The sequence below is a fragment of the Rhinichthys klamathensis genome, unplaced genomic scaffold, assembly GCF_029890125.1.
Source record: "Rhinichthys klamathensis goyatoka isolate OS25496 unplaced genomic scaffold, OSU_Roscu_1.1 h1tg000011l_1, whole genome shotgun sequence".
In the NCBI taxonomy this organism is placed as follows: domain Eukaryota; kingdom Metazoa; phylum Chordata; class Actinopteri; order Cypriniformes; family Leuciscidae; genus Rhinichthys; species Rhinichthys klamathensis.
Genome location: NW_026606564.1, coordinates 10,730,499 through 10,746,019, shown reverse-complemented (window position 1 = coordinate 10,746,019; position 15,521 = coordinate 10,730,499). Strand labels below are relative to the sequence as shown.

At 45.7% G+C, this 15,521-nt stretch overlaps 25 non-coding genes across 25 annotated transcripts; 19 read left to right on the top strand and 6 right to left on the bottom strand.

The window, feature by feature from the left end:
- Positions 1 to 838: 838 nt before the first annotated feature.
- LOC130102176 (U4 spliceosomal RNA) lies at positions 839 to 979 on the bottom strand. The gene has a single exon (XR_008809146.1). It is a non-coding gene; the product is annotated as a U4 spliceosomal RNA (small nuclear RNA).
- Positions 980 to 1,640: 661 nt separating this feature from the next.
- Positions 1,641 to 1,722, top strand: trnas-gcu (transfer RNA serine (anticodon GCU)). The gene has a single exon. It is a non-coding gene; the product is annotated as a tRNA-Ser (tRNA).
- Positions 1,723 to 1,866: 144 nt separating this feature from the next.
- Positions 1,867 to 1,948, top strand: trnas-gcu (transfer RNA serine (anticodon GCU)). The gene has a single exon. It is a non-coding gene; the product is annotated as a tRNA-Ser (tRNA).
- An 874-nt stretch (positions 1,949 to 2,822) lies between these two features.
- LOC130101900 (U4 spliceosomal RNA) lies at positions 2,823 to 2,963 on the bottom strand. The gene has a single exon (XR_008809068.1). It is a non-coding gene; the product is annotated as a U4 spliceosomal RNA (small nuclear RNA).
- A 641-nt stretch (positions 2,964 to 3,604) lies between these two features.
- On the top strand, positions 3,605 to 3,686 carry trnas-gcu (transfer RNA serine (anticodon GCU)). The gene has a single exon. It is a non-coding gene; the product is annotated as a tRNA-Ser (tRNA).
- Positions 3,687 to 3,830: 144 nt separating this feature from the next.
- On the top strand, positions 3,831 to 3,912 carry trnas-gcu (transfer RNA serine (anticodon GCU)). Its single transcript has one exon. It is a non-coding gene; the product is annotated as a tRNA-Ser (tRNA).
- Positions 3,913 to 4,056: 144 nt separating this feature from the next.
- Positions 4,057 to 4,138, top strand: trnas-gcu (transfer RNA serine (anticodon GCU)). Its single transcript has one exon. It is a non-coding gene; the product is annotated as a tRNA-Ser (tRNA).
- A 144-nt stretch (positions 4,139 to 4,282) lies between these two features.
- Positions 4,283 to 4,364, top strand: trnas-gcu (transfer RNA serine (anticodon GCU)). The gene has a single exon. It is a non-coding gene; the product is annotated as a tRNA-Ser (tRNA).
- A 1,262-nt stretch (positions 4,365 to 5,626) lies between these two features.
- Positions 5,627 to 5,767, bottom strand: LOC130101893 (U4 spliceosomal RNA). The gene has a single exon (XR_008809066.1). It is a non-coding gene; the product is annotated as a U4 spliceosomal RNA (small nuclear RNA).
- Positions 5,768 to 6,428: 661 nt separating this feature from the next.
- trnas-gcu (transfer RNA serine (anticodon GCU)) lies at positions 6,429 to 6,510 on the top strand. Its single transcript has one exon. It is a non-coding gene; the product is annotated as a tRNA-Ser (tRNA).
- A 370-nt stretch (positions 6,511 to 6,880) lies between these two features.
- Positions 6,881 to 6,962, top strand: trnas-gcu (transfer RNA serine (anticodon GCU)). Its single transcript has one exon. It is a non-coding gene; the product is annotated as a tRNA-Ser (tRNA).
- A 1,262-nt stretch (positions 6,963 to 8,224) lies between these two features.
- LOC130102241 (U4 spliceosomal RNA) lies at positions 8,225 to 8,365 on the bottom strand. Its single transcript, XR_008809165.1, has one exon. It is a non-coding gene; the product is annotated as a U4 spliceosomal RNA (small nuclear RNA).
- A 661-nt stretch (positions 8,366 to 9,026) lies between these two features.
- trnas-gcu (transfer RNA serine (anticodon GCU)) lies at positions 9,027 to 9,108 on the top strand. The gene has a single exon. It is a non-coding gene; the product is annotated as a tRNA-Ser (tRNA).
- A 144-nt stretch (positions 9,109 to 9,252) lies between these two features.
- On the top strand, positions 9,253 to 9,334 carry trnas-gcu (transfer RNA serine (anticodon GCU)). Its single transcript has one exon. It is a non-coding gene; the product is annotated as a tRNA-Ser (tRNA).
- A 144-nt stretch (positions 9,335 to 9,478) lies between these two features.
- On the top strand, positions 9,479 to 9,560 carry trnas-gcu (transfer RNA serine (anticodon GCU)). Its single transcript has one exon. It is a non-coding gene; the product is annotated as a tRNA-Ser (tRNA).
- Positions 9,561 to 9,704: 144 nt separating this feature from the next.
- On the top strand, positions 9,705 to 9,786 carry trnas-gcu (transfer RNA serine (anticodon GCU)). Its single transcript has one exon. It is a non-coding gene; the product is annotated as a tRNA-Ser (tRNA).
- Positions 9,787 to 11,049: 1,263 nt separating this feature from the next.
- Positions 11,050 to 11,190, bottom strand: LOC130101887 (U4 spliceosomal RNA). The gene has a single exon (XR_008809065.1). It is a non-coding gene; the product is annotated as a U4 spliceosomal RNA (small nuclear RNA).
- Positions 11,191 to 11,851: 661 nt separating this feature from the next.
- trnas-gcu (transfer RNA serine (anticodon GCU)) lies at positions 11,852 to 11,933 on the top strand. Its single transcript has one exon. It is a non-coding gene; the product is annotated as a tRNA-Ser (tRNA).
- A 144-nt stretch (positions 11,934 to 12,077) lies between these two features.
- On the top strand, positions 12,078 to 12,159 carry trnas-gcu (transfer RNA serine (anticodon GCU)). The gene has a single exon. It is a non-coding gene; the product is annotated as a tRNA-Ser (tRNA).
- Positions 12,160 to 12,303: 144 nt separating this feature from the next.
- Positions 12,304 to 12,385, top strand: trnas-gcu (transfer RNA serine (anticodon GCU)). The gene has a single exon. It is a non-coding gene; the product is annotated as a tRNA-Ser (tRNA).
- Positions 12,386 to 13,647: 1,262 nt separating this feature from the next.
- Positions 13,648 to 13,788, bottom strand: LOC130102233 (U4 spliceosomal RNA). Its single transcript, XR_008809163.1, has one exon. It is a non-coding gene; the product is annotated as a U4 spliceosomal RNA (small nuclear RNA).
- A 661-nt stretch (positions 13,789 to 14,449) lies between these two features.
- Positions 14,450 to 14,531, top strand: trnas-gcu (transfer RNA serine (anticodon GCU)). Its single transcript has one exon. It is a non-coding gene; the product is annotated as a tRNA-Ser (tRNA).
- Positions 14,532 to 14,675: 144 nt separating this feature from the next.
- trnas-gcu (transfer RNA serine (anticodon GCU)) lies at positions 14,676 to 14,757 on the top strand. Its single transcript has one exon. It is a non-coding gene; the product is annotated as a tRNA-Ser (tRNA).
- A 144-nt stretch (positions 14,758 to 14,901) lies between these two features.
- trnas-gcu (transfer RNA serine (anticodon GCU)) lies at positions 14,902 to 14,983 on the top strand. The gene has a single exon. It is a non-coding gene; the product is annotated as a tRNA-Ser (tRNA).
- Positions 14,984 to 15,127: 144 nt separating this feature from the next.
- On the top strand, positions 15,128 to 15,209 carry trnas-gcu (transfer RNA serine (anticodon GCU)). Its single transcript has one exon. It is a non-coding gene; the product is annotated as a tRNA-Ser (tRNA).
- Positions 15,210 to 15,521: the final 312 nt, after the last annotated feature.

The window sequence follows — 15,521 nt, the reverse complement described above, 5'->3', positions numbered from 1 at the left end:
ATAAAACAAAGAGGTAAAAGGAAAAAGACTGATGACGATAAACAAGCGAAAAAGAAAGAATTACACAGAGCCCATTGACTCGGTGTCAAAACTCTAGCCGCATAACATGTAGATAAAATGTCACGCACTCTGCTAAGCAACAATTAAAACCTGCTAATTCACTGGCTTGTCATGTTGCTGAAATAATGTACTAGCACACCTTATCTAGCATTATATATCGCTAGAATAATTACTTACATACTCTAACGTTAGTTACCGTTATCTTACTAGCTATTTATAACTTATAGAAAGAGTGCAACGATAAAGTTACATGTAGGCCATTGCAAAATACATAATGATTTGAGGACCAAGTTTGTAGTCAAAGTATGGGCAGGCCATAGTCAATGTAAAGCATATTATTGACGTTTAGTCCCTATTAGTAAATGTGCCATATAACTTTTTATCCGCTGTTATCAGTGGCCCTGTTTACTAGCCTGCTGTGGAGGGAGGGCTGTAGCGCAGCAGAGAGCAAGGGGGTGGGACCTGTAAGTTGTGCTTGTTCAAATTTTCAGGCTAAGTCAACGTTTTCTCAAAACTCCCTACTGCAGCTTTAATATAATATAATTATAGCTGCAGAAAATGCTCATGTTAATTTCTTAAAACATTGTTGAGGACAGGGTCAATACAAGAAGCCCCCTGGTGCATGGATATGACCATTAGAAATACAAAAACACATTCTAAGGGAGGTCCTAATCCTGGCTACACCAGCCTTATTCAAGCTCATGCTTTCGCCACCACAGCGAAAGCAGCACGTTCAGGGAGCCAAAACACAATTCTTTTTTTTCAACAAGTCACGAAGCCTCATAAGAAGCTGACAGAAATTGCCAAGGCTGACTGTATTTCAAGTCATCCCAGCGGGGTATTGGGTAAAGTTTTCAACCAGCAAAGATCACGTCTCGGATGAGCCTCATAGACTACGATATTGCCTCTGCGAAAGAATGCCTGGCGAAGGTAGCGACGTCTCCCGTGCTTTTATCTGGACATGTAACGACAGGGTGGTATCAAGCTTTAAACTGCCATGTAATAAGCTTTTTGGCACTGACGGCTGCATGGTGTGTCTACGAAACAGGCGAGTGATGTGCACAAAAAGGTTTATTCCTTGTCCTCTCTTCACTCAAAGAACAAAAAGTGTGCTGCTTTCGTAATTTTGGGGGGAAAGAATTATGGGTATCCTGGTAGCAAAGGGGCGGAGTTATAAAGCTCAATCTCCAAGAATATGTTTGAGTTCGGGATCGATTCGACGAGCCCCCTACGAGGTTGGGTAGGATAATGAAGAGTGCAAGGACACTGCAAACATATTCTGAGAGAGGTCCAATGCAAGCTATGCTGCCTTTTTCTCGACACAGGCGTTCTCTCTAGGTTCTTTCCAACAAAGCAGAAGCAGCACAGAAAATAAACATAAGCACATCTCCCTCTATCAACACAGTTGTGAGTCTCCTAACCCATAGAACCCAATGCTCCTTGCAGGTCAGTCGAAGGGTTACCGTCAACTGACCTGCAAAGCCGTTCAAAGTACCTTGCTGACAACTTTAACAACATCATCCTTAAAATAGCTGCAGAAACACACCACAGCCCAGCTTCGGGCAGACTTGCAGGCGAGTGACGAGGTGGCCGAGTGGTTAAGGCGATGGACTGCTAATCCATTGTGCTCTGCACGCGTGGGTTCGAATCCCATCCTCGTCGATTGATGTCTTTAGTGTTTCGAGAGAGCCAAGTGCGCCTGGAAAAGCCGTTCAAAGTACCTTGCTGCCAACTTTAACAACATCATCCTTAAAAAAGCTGCAGATACACACCACAGCCCAGCTTCGGGCAGACTTGCAGGCGAGTGACGAGGTGGCCGAGTGGTTAAGGCGATGGACTGCTAATCCATTGTGCTCTGCACGCGTGGGTTCGAATCCCATCCTCGTCGTATGATGTCTTTAGTGTTTCGAGAGAGCCAAGTGCGCCTGGCAAAGCCGTTCAAAGTACCTTGCTGCCAACTTTAACGACATCATCCTTAAAGCTGCTGTAGGTAACTTTTGAAAAAATGTATTTGCTAAAACTGTCATTATGTCCTGACAGTAGAATATGAGACAGATAATCTGTGTAAAAATCACGCTCCTCTGGCTCCTCCTAGTGGTCCTATTGCCATTTGCAAGAAATACACGCTCCCGGTCAGAAACAACCGGAATGTCTTAGAAGTGTCAATCACGCTCGTGTACGCGCTGATCACACCCCTCTCTTGCACAGCGCGAGCGCGTACCGTCGTTCAAACTCAAGATTTCCGGCGTGCTGCAGCTGTGCTTATGACGGAGAAACAACCTAAACTGCCAATTCTCGAGTGACACCTGCTCATAAAACAAAGAGGTAAAAGGAAAAAGACTGATGACGATAAACAAGCGAAAAAGAAAGAATTACACAGAGCCCCTGTTTACTAGCCTGCTGTGGAGGGAGGGCTGTAGCGCAGCAGAGAGCAAGGGGGTGGGACCTGTAAGTTGTGCTTGTTCAAATTTTCAGGCTAAGTCAACGTTTTCTCAAAACTCCCTACTGCAGCTTTAATATAATATAATTATAGCTGCAGAAAATGCTCATGTTAATTTCTTAAAACATTGTTGAGGACAGGGTCAATACAAGAAGCCCCCTGGTGCATGGATATGACCATTAGAAATACAAAAACACATTCTAAGGGAGGTCCTAATCCTGGCTACACCAGCCTTATTCAAGCTCATGCTTTCGCCACCACAGCGAAAGCAGCACGTTCAGGGAGCCAAAACACAATTCTTTTTTTTCAACAAGTCACGAAGCCTCATAAGAAGCTGACAAAAATTGCCAAGGCTGACTGTATTTCAAGTCATCCCAGCGGGGTATTGGGTAAAGTTTTCAACCAGCAAAGATCACGTCTCGGATGAGCCTCATAGACTACGATATTGCCTCTGCGAAAGAATGCCTGGCGAAGGTAGCGACGTCTCCCGTGCTTTTATCTGGACATGTAACGACAGGGTGGTATCAAGCTTTAAACTGCCATGTAATAAGCTTTTTGGCACTGACGGCTGCATGGTGTGTCTACGAAACAGGCGAGTGATGTGCACAAAAAGGTTTATTCCTTGTTCTCTCTTCACTCAAAGAACAAAAAGTGTGCTGCTTTCGTAATTTTGGGGGGAAAGAATTATGGGTATCCTGGTAGCAAAGGGGCGGAGTTATAACGCTCAATCTCCAAGAATATGTTTGAGCCCCCTACGAGGTTGGGTAGGATAATGAAGAGTGCAAGGACACTGCAAACATATTCTGAGAGAGGTCCAATGCAAGCTATGCTGCCTTTTTCTCGACACAGGCGTTCTCTCTAGGTTCTTTCCAACAAAGCAGAAGCAGCACAGAAAATAAACATAAGCACATCTCCCTCTATCAACACAGTTGTGAGTCTCCTAACCCATAGAACCCAATGCTCCTTGCAGGTCAGTCGAAGGGTTACCGTCAACTGACCTGCAAAGCCGTTCAAAGTACCTTGCTGACAACTTTAACAACATCATCCTTAAAATAGCTGCAGAAACACACCACAGCCCAGCTTCGGGCAGACTTGCAGGCGAGTGACGAGGTGGCCGAGTGGTTAAGGCGATGGACTGCTAATCCATTGTGCTCTGCACGCGTGGGTTCGAATCCCATCCTCGTCGATTGATGTCTTTAGTGTTTCGAGAGAGCCAAGTGCGCCTGGAAAAGCCGTTCAAAGTACCTTGCTGCCAACTTTAACAACATCATCCTTAAAATAGCTGCAGAAACACGCCACAGCCCAGCTTCGGGCAGACTTGCAGGCGAGTGACGAGGTGGCCGAGTGGTTAAGGCGATGGACTGCTAATCCATTGTGCTCTGCACGCGTGGGTTCGAATCCCATCCTCGTCGTTTGATGTCTTTAGTGTTTCGAGAGAGCCAAGTGCGACTGGCAAAGCCGTTCAATGAAATTTGCTGCCAACTTTAACAACATCATCCTTAAAATAGCTGCAGAAACACACCACAGCCCAGCTTCGGGCAGACGTGCCGGCGAGTGACGAGGTGGCCGAGTGGTTAAGGCGATGGACTGCTAATCCATTGTGCTCTGCACGCGTGGGTTCGAATCCCATCCTCGTCGATTGATGTCTTTAGTGTTTCGAGAGAGCCAAGTGCGCCTGGAAAAGCCGTTCAAAGTACCTTGCTGCCAACTTTGACGACATCATCCTTAAAATAGCTGCAGAAACACACCACAGCCCAGCTTCGGGCAAACGTGCAGGCGAGTGACGAGGTGGCCGAGTGGTTAAGGCGATGGACTGCTAATCCATTGTGCTCTGCACGCGTGGGTTCGAATCCCATCCTCGTCGTATGATGTCTTTAGTGTTTCGAGAGAGCCAAGTGCGCCTGGCAAAGCCGTTCAAAGTACCTTGCTGCCAACTTTAACGACATCATCCTTAAAGCTGCTGTAGGTAACTTTTGAAAAAATGTATTTGCTAAAACTGTCATTATGTCCTGACAGTAGAATATGAGACAGATAATCTGTGTAAAAATCACGCTCCTCTGGCTCCTCCTAGTGGTCCTATTGCCATTTGCAAGAAATACACGCTCCCGGTCAGAAACAACCGGAATGTCTTAGAAGTGTCAATCACGCTCGTGTACGCGCTGATCACACCCCTCTCTTGCACAGCGCGAGCGCGTACCGTCGTTCAAACTCAAGATTTCCGGCGTGCTGCAGCTGTGCTTATGACGGAGAAACAACCTAAACTGCCAATTCTCGAGTGACACCTGCTCATAAAACAAAGAGGTAAAAGGAAAAAGACTGATGACGATAAACAAGCGAAAAAGAAAGAATTACACAGAGCCCATTGACTCGGTGTCAAAACTCTAGCCGCATAACATGTAGATAAAATGTCACGCACTCTGCTAAGCAACAATTAAAACCTGCTAATTCACTGGCTTGTCATGTTGCTGAAATAATGTACTAGCACACCTTATCTAGCATTATATATCGCTAGAATAATTACTTACATACTCTAACGTTAGTTACCGTTATCTTACTAGCTATTTATAACTTATAGAAAGAGTGCAACGATAAAGTTACATGTAGGCCATTGCAAAATACATAATGATTTGAGGACCAAGTTTGTAGTCAAAGTATGGGCAGGCCATAGTCAATGTAAAGCATATTATTGACGTTTAGTCCCTATTAGTAAATGTGCCATATAACTTTTTATCCGCTGTTATCAGTGGCCCTGTTTACTAGCCTGCTGTGGAGGGAGGGCTGTAGCGCAGCAGAGAGCAAGGGGGTGGGACCTGTAAGTTGTGCTTGTTCAAATTTTCAGGCTAAGTCAACGTTTTCTCAAAACTCCCTACTGCAGCTTTAATATAATATAATTATAGCTGCAGAAAATGCTCATGTTAATTTCTTAAAACATTGTTGAGGACAGGGTCAATACAAGAAGCCCCCTGGTGCATGGATATGACCATTAGAAATACAAAAACACATTCTAAGGGAGGTCCTAATCCTGGCTACACCAGCCTTATTCAAGCTCATGCTTTCGCCACCACAGCGAAAGCAGCACGTTCAGGGAGCCAAAACACAATTCTTTTTTTTCAACAAGTCACGAAGCCTCATAAGAAGCTGACAAAAATTGCCAAGGCTGACTGTATTTCAAGTCATCCCAGCGGGGTATTGGGTAAAGTTTTCAACCAGCAAAGATCACGTCTCGGATGAGCCTCATAGACTACGATATTGCCTCTGCGAAAGAATGCCTGGCGAAGGTAGCGACGTCTCCCGTGCTTTTATCTGGACATGTAACGACAGGGTGGTATCAAGCTTTAAACTGCCATGTAATAAGCTTTTTGGCACTGACGGCTGCATGGTGTGTCTACGAAACAGGCGAGTGATGTGCACAAAAAGGTTTATTCCTTGTTCTCTCTTCACTCAAAGAACAAAAAGTGTGCTGCTTTCGTAATTTTGGGGGGAAAGAATTATGGGTATCCTGGTAGCAAAGGGGCGGAGTTATAACGCTCAATCTCCAAGAATATGTTTGAGTTCGGGATCGATTCGACGAGCCCCCTACGAGGTTGGGTAGGATAATGAAGAGTGCAAGGACACTGCAAACATATTCTGAGAGAGGTCCAATGCAAGCTATGCTGCCTTTTTCTCGACACAGGCGTTCTCTCTAGGTTCTTTCCAACAAAGCAGAAGCAGCACAGAAAATAAACATAAGCACATCTCCCTCTATCAACACAGTTGTGAGTCTCCTAACCCATAGAACCCAATGCTCCTTGCAGGTCAGTCGAAGGGTTACCGTCAACTGACCTGCAAAGCCGTTCAAAGTACCTTGCTGACAACTTTAACAACATCATCCTTAAAATAGCTGCAGAAACACACCACAGCCCAGCTTCGGGCAGACTTGCAGGCGAGTGACGAGGTGGCCGAGTGGTTAAGGCGATGGACTGCTAATCCATTGTGCTCTGCACGCGTGGGTTCGAATCCCATCCTCGTCGATTGATGTCTTTAGTGTTTCGAGAGAGCCAAGTGCGCCTGGAAAAGCCGTTCAAAGTACCTTGCTGCCAACTTTAACAACATCATCCTTAAAATAGCTGCAGAAACACACCACAGCCCAGCTTCGGGCAGACTTGCAGGCGAGTGACGAGGTGGCCGAGTGGTTAAGCCGATGGACTGCTAATCCATTGTGCTCTGCACGCGTGGGTTCGAATCCCATCCTCGTCGTTTGATGTCTTTAGTGTTTCGAGAGAGCCAAGTGCGACTGGCAAAGCCGTTCAATGAAATTTGCTGCCAACTTTAACAACATCATCCTTAAAATAGCTGCAGAAACACACCACAGCCCAGCTTCGGGCAGACGTGCCGGCGAGTGACGAGGTGGCCGAGTGGTTAAGGCGATGGACTGCTAATCCATTGTGCTCTGCACGCGTGGGTTCGAATCCCATCCTCGTCGTATGATGTCTTTAGTGTTTCGAGAGAGCCAAGTGCGCCTGGCAAAGCCGTTCAAAGTACCTTGCTGCCAACTTTAACGACATCATCCTTAAAGCTGCTGTAGGTAACTTTTGAAAAAATGTATTTGCTAAAACTGTCATTATGTCCTGACAGTAGAATATGAGACAGATAATCTGTGTAAAAATCACGCTCCTCTGGCTCCTCCTAGTGGTCCTATTGCCATTTGCAAGAAATACACGCTCCCGGTCAGAAACAACCGGAATGTCTTAGAAGTGTCAATCACGCTCGTGTACGCGCTGATCACACCCCTCTCTTGCACAGCGCGAGCGCGTACCGTCGTTCAAACTCAAGATTTCCGGCGTGCTGCAGCTGTGCTTATGACGGAGAAACAACCTAAACTGCCAATTCTCGAGTGACACCTGCTCATAAAACAAAGAGGTAAAAGGAAAAAGACTGATGACGATAAACAAGCGAAAAAGAAAGAATTACACAGAGCCCATTGACTCGGTGTCAAAACTCTAGCCGCATAACATGTAGATAAAATGTCACGCACTCTGCTAAGCAACAATTAAAACCTGCTAATTCACTGGCTTGTCATGTTGCTGAAATAATGTACTAGCACACCTTATCTAGCATTATATATCGCTAGAATAATTACTTACATACTCTAACGTTAGTTACCGTTATCTTACTAGCTATTTATAACTTATAGAAAGAGTGCAACGATAAAGTTACATGTAGGCCATTGCAAAATACATAATGATTTGAGGACCAAGTTTGTAGTCAAAGTATGGGCAGGCCATAGTCAATGTAAAGCATATTATTGACGTTTAGTCCCTATTAGTAAATGTGCCATATAACTTTTTATCCGCTATTATCAGTGGCCCTGTTTACTAGCCTGCTGTGGAGGGAGGGCTGTAGCGCAGCAGAGAGCAAGGGGGTGGGACCTGTAAGTTGTGCTTGTTCAAATTTTCAGGCTAAGTCAACGTTTTCTCAAAACTCCCTACTGCAGCTTTAATATAATATAATTATAGCTGCAGAAAATGCTCATGTTAATTTCTTAAAACATTGTTGAGGACAGGGTCAATACAAGAAGCCCCCTGGTGCATGGATATGACCATTAGAAATACAAAAACACATTCTAAGGGAGGTCCTAATCCTGGCTACACCAGCCTTGTTCAAGCTCATGCTTTCGCCACCACAGCGAAAGCAGCACGTTCAGGGAGCCAAAACACAATTCTTTTTTTTCAACAAGTCACGAAGCCTCATAAGAAGCTGACAAAAATTGCCAAGGCTGACTGTATTTCAAGTCATCCCAGCAGGGTATTGGGTAAAGTTTTCAACCAGCAAAGATCACGTCTCGGATGAGCCTCATAGACTACGATATTGCCTCTGCGAAAGAATGCCTGGCGAAGGTAGCGACGTCTCCGGTGCTTTTATCTGGACATGTAACGACAGGGTGGTATCAAGCTTTAAACTGCCATGTAATAAGCTTTTTGGCACTGACGGCTGCATGGTGTGTCTACGAAACAGGCGAGTGATGTGCACAAAAAGGTTTATTCATTGTTCTCTCTTCACTCAAAGAACAAAAAGTGTGCTGCTTTCGTAATTTTGGGGGGAAAGAATTATGGGTATCCTGGTAGCAAAGGGGCGGAGTTATAACGCTCAATCTCCAAGAATATGTTTGAGTTCGGGATCGATTCGACGAGCCCCCTACGAGGTTGGGTAGGATAATGAAGAGTGCAAGGACACTGCAAACATATTCTGAGAGAGGTCCAATCCAAGCTATGCTGCCTTTTTCTCGACACAGGCGTTCTCTCTAGGTTCTTTCCAACAAAGCAGAAGCAGCACAGAAAATAAACATAAGCACATCTCCCTCTATCAACACAGTTGTGAGTCTCCTAACCCATAGAACCCAATGCTCCTTGCAGGTCAGTCGAAGGGTTACCGTCAACTGACCTGCAAAGCCGTTCAAAGTACCTTGCTGACAACTTTAACAACATCATCCTTAAAATAGCTGCAGAAACACACCACAGCCCAGCTTCGGGCAGACTTGCAGGCGATTGACGAGGTGGCCGAGTGGTTAAGGCGATGGACTGCTAATCCATTGTGCTCTGCACGCGTGGGTTCGAATCCCATCCTCGTCGATTGATGTCTTTAGTGTTTCGAGAGAGCCAAGTGCGCCTGGAAAAGCCGTTCAAAGTACCTTGCTGACAACTTTAACAACATCATCCTTAAAATAGCTGCAGAAACACACCACAGCCCAGCTTCGGGCAGACTTGCAGGCGAGTGACGAGGTGGCCGAGTGGTTAAGGCGATGGACTGCTAATCCATTGTGCTCTGCACGCGTGGGTTCGAATCCCATCCTCGTCGTTTGATGTCTTTAGTGTTTCGAGAGAGCCAAGTGCGACTGGCAAAGCCGTTCAATGAAATTTGCTGCCAACTTTAACAACATCATCCTTAAAATAGCTGCAGAAACACACCACAGCCCAGCTTCGGGCAGACGTGCCGGCGAGTGACGAGGTGGCCGAGTGGTTAAGGCGATGGACTGCTAATCCATTGTGCTCTGCACGCGTGGGTTCGAATCCCATCCTCGTCGATTGATGTCTTTAGTGTTTCGAGAGAGCCAAGTGCGCCTGGAAAAGCCGTTCAAAGTACCTTGCTGCCAACTTTGACGACATCATCCTTAAAATAGCTGCAGAAACACACCACAGCCCAGCTTCGGGCAAACGTGCAGGCGAGTGACGAGGTGGCCGAGTGGTTAAGGCGATGGACTGCTAATCCATTGTGCTCTGCACGCGTGGGTTCGAATCCCATCCTCGTCGTATGATGTCTTTAGTGTTTCGAGAGAGCCAAGTGCGCCTGGCAAAGCCGTTCAAAGTACCTTGCTGCCAACTTTAACGACATCATCCTTAAAGCTGCTGTAGGTAACTTTTGAAAAAATGTATTTGCTAAAACTGTCATTATGTCCTGACAGTAGAATATGAGACAGATAATCTGTGTAAAAATCACGCTCCTCTGGCTCCTCCTAGTGGTCCTATTGCCATTTGCAAGAAATACACGCTCCCGGTCAGAAACAACCGGAATGTCTTAGAAGTGTCAATCACGCTCGTGTACGCGCTGATCACACCCCTCTCTTGCACAGCGCGAGCGCGTACCGTCGTTCAAACTCAAGATTTCCGGCGTGCTGCAGCTGTGCTTATGACGGAGAAACAACCTAAACTGCCAATTCTCGAGTGACACCTGCTCATAAAACAAAGAGGTAAAAGGAAAAAGACTGATGACGATAAACAAGCGAAAAAGAAAGAATTACACAGAGCCCATTGACTCGGTGTCAAAACTCTAGCCGCATAACATGTAGATAAAATGTCACGCACTCTGCTAAGCAACAATTAAAACCTGCTAATTCACTGGCTTGTCATGTTGCTGAAATAATGTACTAGCACACCTTATCTAGCATTATATATCGCTAGAATAAATACTTACATACTCTAACGTTAGTTACCGTTATCTTACTAGCTATTTATAACTTATAGAAAGAGTGCAACGATAAAGTTACATGTAGGCCATTGCAAAATACATAATGATTTGAGGACCAAGTTTGTAGTCAAAGTATGGGCAGGCCATAGTCAATGTAAAGCATATTATTGACGTTTAGTCCCTATTAGTAAATGTGCCATATAACTTTTTATCCGCTGTTATCAGTGGCCCTGTTTACTAGCCTGCTGTGGAGGGAGGGCTGTAGCGCAGCAGAGAGCAAGGGGGTGGGACCTGTAAGTTGTGCTTGTTCAAATTTTCAGGCTAAGTCAACGTTTTCTCAAAACTCCCTACTGCAGCTTTAATATAATATAATTATAGCTGCAGAAAATGCTCATGTTAATTTCTTAAAACATTGTTGAGGACAGGGTCAATACAAGAAGCCCCCTGGTGCATGGATATGACCATTAGAAATACAAAAACACATTCTAAGGGAGGTCCTAATCCTGGCTACACCAGCCTTATTCAAGCTCATGCTTTCGCCACCACAGCGAAAGCAGCACGTTCAGGGAGCCAAAAACACAATTCTTTTTTTTCAACAAGTCACGAAGCCTCATAAGAAGCTGACAAAAATTGCCAAGGCTGACTGTATTTCAAGTCATCCCAGCGGGGTATTGGGTAAAGTTTTCAACCAGCAAAGATCACGTCTCGGATGAGCCTCATAGACTACGATATTGCCTCTGCGAAAGAATGCCTGGCGAAGGTAGCGACGTCTCCCGTGCTTTTATCTGGACATGTAACGACAGGGTGGTATCAAGCTTTAAACTGCCATGTAATAAGCTTTTTGGCACTGACGGCTGCATGGTGTGTCTACGAAACAGGCGAGTGATGTGCACAAAAAGGTTTATTCCTTGTTCTCTCTTCACTCAAAGAACAAAAAGTGTGCTGCTTTCGTAATTTTGGGGGGAAAGAATTATGGGTATCCTGGTAGCAAAGGGGCGGAGTTATAACGCTCAATCTCCAAGAATATGTTTGAGTTCGGGATCGATTCGACGAGCCCCCTACGAGGTTGGGTAGGATAATGAAGAGTGCAAGGACACTGCAAACATATTCTGAGAGAGGTCCAATGCAAGCTATGCTGCCTTTTTCTCGACACAGGCGTTCTCTCTAGGTTCTTTCCAACAAAGCAGAAGCAGCACAGAAAATAAACATAAGCACATCTCCCTCTATCAACACAGTTGTGAGTCTCCTAACCCATAGAACCCAATGCTCCTTGCAGGTCAGTCGAAGGGTTACCGTCAACTGACCTGCAAAGCCGTTCAAAGTACCTTGCTGACAACTTTAACAACATCATCCTTAAAATAGCTGCAGAAACACACCACAGCCCAGCTTCGGGCAGACTTGCAGGCGAGTGACGAGGTGGCCGAGTGGTTAAGGCGATGGACTGCTAATCCATTGTGCTCTGCACGCGTGGGTTCGAATCCCATCCTCGTCGATTGATGTCTTTAGTGTTTCGAGAGAGCCAAGTGCGCCTGGAAAAGCCGTTCAAAGTACCTTGCTGCCAACTTTAACAACATCATCCTTAAAATAGCTGCAGAAACACACCACAGCCCAGCTTCGGGCAGACTTGCAGGCGAGTGACGAGGTGGCCGAGTGGTTAAGGCGATGGACTGCTAATCCATTGTGCTCTGCACGCGTGGGTTCGAATCCCATCCTCGTCGTTTGATGTCTTTAGTGTTTCGAGAGAGCCAAGTGCGACTGGCAAAGCCGTTCAATGAAATTTGCTGCCAACTTTAACAACATCATCCTTAAAATAGCTGCAGAAACACACCACAGCCCAGCTTCGGGCAGACGTGCCGGCGAGTGACGAGGTGGCCGAGTGGTTAAGGCGATGGACTGCTAATCCATTGTGCTCTGCACGCGTGGGTTCGAATCCCATCCTCGTCGTATGATGTCTTTAGTGTTTCGAGAGAGCCAAGTGCGCCTGGCAAAGCCGTTCAAAGTACCTTGCTGCCAACTTTAACGACATCATCCTTAAAGCTGCTGTAGGTAACTTTTGAAAAAATGTATTTGCTAAAACTGTCATTATGTCCTGACAGTAGAATATGAGACAGATAATCTGTGTAAAAATCACGCTCCTCTGGCTCCTCCTAGTGGTCCTATTGCCATTTGCAAGAAATACACGCTCCCGGTCAGAAACAACCGGAATGTCTTAGAAGTGTCAATCACGCTCGTGTACGCGCTGATCACACCCCTCTCTTGCACAGCGCGAGCGCGTACCGTCGTTCAAACTCAAGATTTCCGGCGTGCTGCAGCTGTGCTTATGACGGAGAAACAACCTAAACTGCCAATTCTCGAGTGACACCTGCTCATAAAACAAAGAGGTAAAAGGAAAAAGACTGATGACGATAAACAAGCGAAAAAGAAAGAATTACACAGAGCCCATTGACTCGGTGTCAAAACTCTAGCCGCATAACATGTAGATAAAATGTCACGCACTCTGCTAAGCAACAATTAAAACCTGCTAATTCACTGGCTTGTCATGTTGCTGAAATAATGTACTAGCACACCTTATCTAGCATTATATATCGCTAGAATAATTACTTACATACTCTAACGTTAGTTACCGTTATCTTACTAGCTATTTATAACTTATAGAAAGAGTGCAACGATAAAGTTACATGTAGGCCATTGCAAAATACATAATGATTTGAGGACCAAGTTTGTAGTCAAAGTATGGGCAGGCCATAGTCAATGTAAAGCATATTATTGACGTTTAGTCCCTATTAGTAAATGTGCCATATAACTTTTTATCCGCTATTATCAGTGGCCCTGTTTACTAGCCTGCTGTGGAGGGAGGGCTGTAGCGCAGCAGAGAGCAAGGGGGTGGGACCTGTAAGTTGTGCTTGTTCAAATTTTCAGGCTAAGTCAACGTTTTCTCAAAACTCCCTACTGCAGCTTTAATATAATATAATTATAGCTGCAGAAAATGCTCATGTTAATTTCTTAAAACATTGTTGAGGACAGGGTCAATACAAGAAGCCCCCTGGTGCATGGATATGACCATTAGAAATACAAAAACACATTCTAAGGGAGGTCCTAATCCTGGCTACACCAGCCTTGTTCAAGCTCATGCTTTCGCCACCACAGCGAAAGCAGCACGTTCAGGGAGCCAAAACACAATTCTTTTTTTTCAACAAGTCACGAAGCCTCATAAGAAGCTGACAAAAATTGCCAAGGCTGACTGTATTTCAAGTCATCCCAGCAGGGTATTGGGTAAAGTTTTCAACCAGCAAAGATCACGTCTCGGATGAGCCTCATAGACTACGATATTGCCTCTGCGAAAGAATGCCTGGCGAAGGTAGCGACGTCTCCGGTGCTTTTATCTGGACATGTAACGACAGGGTGGTATCAAGCTTTAAACTGCCATGTAATAAGCTTTTTGGCACTGACGGCTGCATGGTGTGTCTACGAAACAGGCGAGTGATGTGCACAAAAAGGTTTATTCATTGTTCTCTCTTCACTCAAAGAACAAAAAGTGTGCTGCTTTCGTAATTTTGGGGGGAAAGAATTATGGGTATCCTGGTAGCAAAGGGGCGGAGTTATAACGCTCAATCTCCAAGAATATGTTTGAGTTCGGGATCGATTCGACGAGCCCCCTACGAGGTTGGGTAGGATAATGAAGAGTGCAAGGACACTGCAAACATATTCTGAGAGAGGTCCAATCCAAGCTATGCTGCCTTTTTCTCGACACAGGCGTTCTCTCTAGGTTCTTTCCAACAAAGCAGAAGCAGCACAGAAAATAAACATAAGCACATCTCCCTCTATCAACACAGTTGTGAGTCTCCTAACCCATAGAACCCAATGCTCCTTGCAGGTCAGTCGAAGGGTTACCGTCAACTGACCTGCAAAGCCGTTCAAAGTACCTTGCTGACAACTTTAACAACATCATCCTTAAAATAGCTGCAGAAACACACCACAGCCCAGCTTCGGGCAGACTTGCAGGCGATTGACGAGGTGGCCGAGTGGTTAAGGCGATGGACTGCTAATCCATTGTGCTCTGCACGCGTGGGTTCGAATCCCATCCTCGTCGATTGATGTCTTTAGTGTTTCGAGAGAGCCAAGTGCGCCTGGAAAAGCCGTTCAAAGTACCTTGCTGACAACTTTAACAACATCATCCTTAAAATAGCTGCAGAAACACACCACAGCCCAGCTTCGGGCAGACTTGCAGGCGAGTGACGAGGTGGCCGAGTGGTTAAGGCGATGGACTGCTAATCCATTGTGCTCTGCACGCGTGGGTTCGAATCCCATCCTCGTCGTTTGATGTCTTTAGTGTTTCGAGAGAGCCAAGTGCGACTGGCAAAGCCGTTCAATGAAATTTGCTGCCAACTTTAACAACATCATCCTTAAAATAGCTGCAGAAACACACCACAGCCCAGCTTCGGGCAGACGTGCCGGCGAGTGACGAGGTGGCCGAGTGGTTAAGGCGATGGACTGCTAATCCATTGTGCTCTGCACGCGTGGGTTCGAATCCCATCCTCGTCGATTGATGTCTTTAGTGTTTCGAGAGAGCCAAGTGCGCCTGGAAAAGCCGTTCAAAGTACCTTGCTGCCAACTTTGACGACATCATCCTTAAAATAGCTGCAGAAACACACCACAGCCCAGCTTCGGGCAAACGTGCAGGCGAGTGACGAGGTGGCCGAGTGGTTAAGGCGATGGACTGCTAATCCATTGTGCTCTGCACGCGTGGGTTCGAATCCCATCCTCGTCGTATGATGTCTTTAGTGTTTCGAGAGAGCCAAGTGCGCCTGGCAAAGCCGTTCAAAGTACCTTGCTGCCAACTTTAACGACATCATCCTTAAAGCTGCTGTAGGTAACTTTTGAAAAAATGTATTTGCTAAAACTGTCATTATGTCCTGACAGTAGAATATGAGACAGATAATCTGTGTAAAAATCACGCTCCTCTGGCTCCTCCTAGTGGTCCTATTGCCATTTGCAAGAAATACACGCTCCCGGTCAGAAACAACCGGAATGTCTTAGAAGTGTCAATCACGCTCGTGTACGCGCTGATCACACCCCTCTC